At 42.6% G+C, this 6716-nt stretch overlaps 1 long non-coding RNA gene across 2 annotated transcripts; it reads left to right on the forward strand.

Moving 5' to 3' along the window:
- The first annotated feature begins 1508 nt into the window (after positions 1–1508).
- Positions 1509–4373, forward strand: LOC147476889 (uncharacterized). Of its 2 annotated transcripts, none has more exons than XR_015209331.1 (2): positions 1509–3058; positions 3268–4373. It is a non-coding gene; the product is annotated as an uncharacterized LOC147476889 (long non-coding RNA). The 2 variants fall into 2 exon arrangements; XR_015209330.1 differs by having other exon boundaries at positions 1509–2330.
- The last annotated feature ends 2343 nt before the right edge of the window (positions 4374–6716 follow it).

Genomic DNA, 6716 nt, shown 5'->3' on the forward strand with positions numbered 1-6716 from the left:
ATATATTTCCAGGTCAGGAACATTAATCCCATCTGCTGCTTTCGCGATTCGGGGAAACGATTTGGCGGCCGTTGACTTCGCGACTCTTGAGTCGGTCACTTTGATGGCGTCATCCCTCCTCGACCAGACGTACTAGCCACCTCATTCTCTGACCCAGATCGGCTATTAACCTCCTCCACCTAACTTCTTCTTCCACTACTGGTCCGATCATCACCGCCCATCAGCGAATCCTCATCCTCTTCTTCATACTCTCCACAGCTCAGTGAAACCTCCCGTACCTCTTCCGAACGAGTATCATCAGAATCCGACATTGTAATATAACCTTATTCTCGAATCACCTAACCCTAAACCCTATAACCTAACACTGACCTACCAACTTAATAAACCCTACTGGAACGTGAAGAAAGCAAAGCGGAAATGAAAAGCAAACAGCAACAGAAGCACTCACCTGCAAAGCCCTCGCTTGCGTTTTTGCGGAAGAAGAAGCCTGGAAATGTCTTTTTGGTTGCCTCAATTTTAATTTTGCACAAACCGCCTCTTCAGTTCCCAAGAAGTTATGATTGCGGCCTATGATATAGCCCACACGTGTCCAGGACACTGTCTTTTTCGACTTCGAATCTTTGCGGCGACCGATTCCTTTCCAAGCTGCTATGATTACGTCGCGTGCGGTAACGCCGAAAATTTTCTTTCCGCCCAAACCACCTTTGCTACAAGTTTCCAACTTCGGCGGCATCCCAAAGCGAGCGATCTCCATAGCTTCGCTCATGCTTCACCCAAGTATTGAGTCTTCTCTCGGCAGATCGCTGCATGAACCCGACCATTCTCTCTTGAGAGGGGGTCGGGGGAGCAATATCCCCACTAAGGAACATTGCGAGGCCGAAACCAAGCGACCTCAACGCAGCGACCTCCAAGACCGATCTGTGAACAACTCCTTACAAATAAGTGTGTTTTGCAGACGAAGCACAAGCGACCTCAACGCAGCGACCTCCAAGACCGATCTGTGAACAACTCCTCACAAATAAGTGTGTTTTGCAGACGAAGCACAAGCGACCTCCAAGACCGATCGTCGAGCGACTCCTTATAAGTAGATGGTACGAACGAAGATACTTGATCTGAACACTTGGCCGAGAGGCGAGCAGCCCCCCACCGGATGTAATCATTGCAAAATCTTATTTGCATTTCCACCACCGGAAATAGGGACTACCGCCAACTCCCAATCGTGAGTATGACTCACACCAAAACCACTCCGGCCTCATTCACGATCTCGCCCTACATTTGTACATAAAGGGTACCGCGTGTTTGAAGGATCTCCACCCCCTTAATCCTATAAATACCATCTACCTGAACTTCATTCCGGACTGATTCTTCTCTCCCCATAAAAGGAAAAAACGAGAGAAGATACGTAGGCAGATCGCTCACAGCGACCTCGGTCACATCCAAAATCCAAACCCTTTCCGTTCTTCCTTGTTGTAATTAGGAGAAGACCAAAACGCTCCTTTACACTTACAGAGACGATGTCTGGTGTACAGTCGTTCCGATGGATGTCTGCCATCTTTTATTAGGGCGGCCTTGGCAGTACGACCACAAGAGTATCCATGATGGTGAATCTAATACTTATTCCTTTTTTCACAATGGTCAGAAATTGGTTCTGGAACTGCTCAAGCCACCAAATATCACCAAATCTGTGCGTGCATCTTTCTTAGTGGAAACTCGCAAATATGGCACGTTTTTCACTATTGCACCATCTATAAAGATTGAGTCGACAGAAGTGCCTTTTGTTTTACAGCCCATCTTGGCTTCTTATTCTGACATTTGCTACGACCCAGAAAATAGCAGTCTTCCTCCTCTCCGAGATATTTAGCACTCCATTGATTTTATTCCTGGAGCATCTTTGCCAAATCTCCCTCATTATAGGATGACCCCTACTGAACATGCAGAGTTATAGCGCCAGGTTTTAGAATTATGTGCCAAGGACTTGTTACGAGAAAGTAAATCCCCTTGTGCAGTTCCGGCTTTATTGACCCCAAAGAAAGATGGCTCTTGGCGTATATGTATAGATAGCCGGGCGATAAATAAGATTACCATCAAGTATCGCTTTCCTATCCCGCAACTAGAGGACTTATAGGATTCTTTACAAGGTGCTTGTATTTTCACAAAGTTCGACCTCAAGAGTGGGTATTATAAGGTGAGGATGTGGCAGGGCGACGAATGGAAGACGACCTTTAAGACTAAGGATGGTTTGTACGAGTGGTTGGTAATGCCTTTTGGTCTGTCTAACGCTCCCTCTACTTTTATGCGGTTAATGACTGACATCCTTCGGCCATATCTCGGTAAGTTTACAGTTGTGTACTTTAATGACATACTTATTTACAGTAACACAGAGGAAGAGCATTTACAGCATATTCAAATTATACTAGAAGTTCTCCGCGTGCATAAATTATATTTGCAACTAAAGAAATGCTCGATCTTTCATGGTATCTTCTATTAATTTCTGGGGTATGTTGTTTCTGGTGATGGTATTCGGTCGATGAGTCAAAGATTCAAGCAATTGTTGATTGGCCTATCCCATCTTCTATTTCTCATGTTCGAAGCTTCCACGGGCTGGCCAGTTTTTATAGGCGTTTTATCCATGGCTTCAGTAGCATCATGGCGCCTCTAACTGTGTTATTGCGAGAAAAATCCTTTGTGTGGACTGAAGAAGCAGCTGATGCTTTTCGACTTATTAAAGAGAAACTGACGACTACCCCAGTTTTAGCTCTTCTAGATTTTTCCCAACTGTTCGAAGTAGCCTGTGATGCTTGTAAGCACGGCGTTGGTGCTGCCCTTAGCCAGAATGGTCGACCAATGGCCTTTTATAGTCAGAAGTTGTCTGGTCCTTCTAGTCGTTATTCTACTTACGATGTTGAACTATATGCCATGGTATAGGCTTTACGCCATTAGCGTCATTATCTCCTTCACCGGGAATTTGTTCTCAAGTCTGACCATGAAGCTTTACGTTATTTGAACAGCCAGGTTAAAGTCAGTGATCGACAAGCGAAATGGTTTGCTTTTTAACAAGGTTATAATTTCCTATTGAAACATTAGGCTAGTATTGATAATAAAGTTGTTGATGCTTTGAGCCGTCGGGATCACATTCTTGTTTCCCTCCGTACTACTGTCTTTGGCTTCGAGGAATTCAAATGACTATATCCTACTGATAAATTTTTTGGCCCTATTTTCCAATCTTGTAGTACTAATGCTGGTTTGTTTGGTGAGTTCCTTTTACAGGATGGCTTTTTTTTTAAAGGATCACAGCTGTGCATTTCGGAATCCTCTTTTCGAGACAAGCTTATTGCCGAATTCCATGCTGGAGGCTTATCCGGTCATGTGGGTGTACTACGCACTCTCCCTGCCTTACGCAAGCAGTACTTTTGGCCTTCAATGTGGCGTGATACTAACGCTTTTATATGTCTGTGTTATACATGTCAAACAGCCAAGGGTCAGAAAACTAACGCCGGACTATATCTGCCATTGCCGATTCCTGTGCGCCCTTGGTTTGATGTTTCCATGGATTTTATTATGGAATTGCCAAAAACATCAAAGGGTTTTGATTCTGTTTTTGTAGTGGTTGACCATTTCTCTAAGATGGCACATTTTATTCCTTGTAGAAAGACGTCAGATGTTAGTCATGTCGCTACTTTATATTTCAAAGAGATTGTGCGCTTACATGGTATTCCTCGTAGCATTACTTCTGACAGAGATGTCCGTTTCACTAGTCACTTTTGGCAGACGCTGTGGGAATTATTGTCGTGTTCCTTGAAGTTTTCCACTGCCTTTCATCCACAGATAGATGGTCAAACCGAGGTTGTTAACCGTAGCTTGGGTGATGCATTGTCGGTGATGATCCGATTAAGTGGGACTTTGCATTATCCCGGGATGAGTTCGCCTATAATAATGTTGTTAACAGGTCTACAAGCAAGTCGCCCTTTCAGATTGTTCAAGGGACGTCGCCTACTATGCCCACTGATTTGGCACCACTACCGTCGTCTACTCCTATTAGTGTTGTAGCTGATGACTTTGCTTCCAGTATTAAGGTTATTCATGATAATGTTCGTCTACGCTTAACTCAAGTGTATGCTAAGTATAAGTCCAAGGTTGACGTTCATCGACGACAATAGTTATTTGAGGTGGGAGACTTAGTTATGGTTTATCTTCGGAAAGAACGTCATGTTGGCAAGTCTACTAAATTGATGATGCGGCGTTTTGGCCCTTTTTCCATTCTTGGTAAATGTGGAGATATAAGTCCTATAAATGTGGAGTAATTCCCATTTTAATAGGGGTTATACTCCCATTTTAAGTTGGTTTTTAAAAGGAAAAAAGAGATTCCCATTTTAGGTTGGTTTTTTAAGTTGGTGACATAGAATTTTAAGGAAGCTTGAAAAATACATTTTGTGGAGCTTTAATATTAAAACTAGAAAGTAGACTCGTGCATACGCATTGGCTGTTTAAAAAACTTGCTCAACAATCATAACTATATACATAGAAATTTTCTAACAAATTGTGATTATTGTTTTTGTCACTAATCCGTTTTAATTTCTTAACAAATTATTTTAATTAAGTTTTAAAAACCCATTTTTTAATTGGGGGAGGGATCCCATTTTAATTTAGAAGTGTGATTCCCGTTTTAATTAGAAATGCTATATATTTTTTTTTTTTTTTCAATAGAGGAAAAATTCCCATTATAATACGAGAAAGATTCCCGTTTTAATTAGAAGTGTTAGAATTTAGGGCTGTCAACTAGAACATGTGCACTCAGTCACCTACTACCCTCATCTGGTTCCCCGCAGGTCAGGGTATCTTGTTGTTACTGTAGGTCAAATCGTTGCCGGTCTGCGGCTTTCCCTCACTCTATTAGACGTCGAAGTGTGCAACCATTTCAACATCCCTCCTTGCCAAGGAATAAAGAACTTTTGGAGAATTATGTATGTCGCTAACTCGTACAATAGGACAGGAGAACCCAAGATTTCTAGCCTCGATATCATCTCTCACTACTACATAAAGACAAGTACCAAAGATGTCAGTGTAGGGTATCAGTCCCTTTGCGTACGCCCTAAGAAGCAATCCTTCGTCCTCCGTATCACCTCCTCAGACAAGGTGTGGCATCACTATCCGCTATACATATCTGGGAACTTTCTATCCGCGAACCTTCCTTCTGATTTAATTCTTAATCATCTTACCTTCCAAACCCTCGGTGAGTCTTTTGGTACTTTCCTTCTTTCCTGGTATATGCTCCTTGTTATTAACTGACCCGTGGCTATTTTCCTTTACAGGTTGGCAGCCTCACTCCAAGTCCAGAATCTACTTCGGCCTATCTTGTCCTATTTTTGAAAGACTTCGTAGTACGTCTAGGCTCTGCCCAAGCTGACCGCCTTGGTATCCACCCCACCCAAGGTACTTTGCTGCTTCAAGTACCGGTGCTCCATTCCATCGGCGGATATTCCGCCCCTTTTTATCGTCCTCCGTCACCCAAGGAAAGGAAACCCAGAGCTTCGCCCCCACCCAAGAGAAGATCTCACACTCAGTCCTCCCGCCGTACTCATCCTCGGACCTCATCTCACTCCCCTATCTCCCTTGAACTCCTCGAACCTCATACCTCGTCAGCACCAAAAGACGTCCCTTCCTACCGCTCTATCTCCACCTAGGAAGATCAATACACCTCCCCCCCCCCTCCTCTCCTACCGACAACATGGATGTCAACAAAGTGAAGCTGTTTGACAGCGACAATGATGAAGATGATGAACTGACGGAGGTGCCCTCCACTAAGGTGTGTGCTCCTGCTGATGGGCCTCCAACCAAAAGGTAGTAGACTTCTGTGTCCAAGGAACCAGCTTCCACAACACTGGCTGTCCATTCCGCGGTCTCTTCCTGTAAGACCCTAATTATTTTTACATTATTTTGTAACAATATTTAGTATTTCTAAATTTGATATTTATTTCATGGTCAACGTGCTAGTAAATGTGGGTTTGACTTTTTGATAGAAAGAGAAAAGAGGGAAAATAGTTTGTTTGGTTTGAAAATAATTTAATAGGAAAGTTTTAAGTTTTAAAATAAGGTGTAGAGATTTTATTAATAAGGAAACATAGAGAGAATAATTTCGTAATCTAGGGGAGAAAATATGGAAGGATTTATCATAAATTCAGGTTTTTCAGAAAAATAAGGTTTTTTTTTAAGAACTAAACACACTAGCTAAAACAAAGAAGAACGGAGAGAGACAGGGCGGATTGTGCAAGCTAGCTTGGGATTGGTTTTCTCGCGTAATTTTTCTATATACTCTGTTTCGGCAATACGAGAGGTGAGTAGTTATTTTACTATTTCATCGAACCTATAGTTGTTTTACGTGTATACAGACATATATTTTTTGTTCAAGGTTTCCATCTTTTTTTTTCTACTTATTCTTCTGTAGTGATTCTGCGGTCCGGTCGAATTGCTAAAACCTGTTAAATGTTAGCATATTGTTGTGCTGAACTATGAAACTCTGAAAGTGAACTGCTTAAGCTTTAAGGGCCGATAATGGCGGTGCAAGCCCAAAGAAATCACCCTGTATAGTATTTTGAATTTGAACGTTTATAATCTCTTGTTGTTCTAGTTGGGTTATGGTTGGTTGTAGTGGGGGTGTTTGACTGATGTCGAATGGGGGCTGTTGAAGTTTGAATGGGGTGTTAATGGCGGCGCGAGCC

Source organism: Coptis chinensis, chromosome 9, assembly GCF_015680905.1.
Source record: "Coptis chinensis isolate HL-2020 chromosome 9, ASM1568090v1, whole genome shotgun sequence".
NCBI lineage: Eukaryota > Viridiplantae > Streptophyta > Magnoliopsida > Ranunculales > Ranunculaceae > Coptis > Coptis chinensis.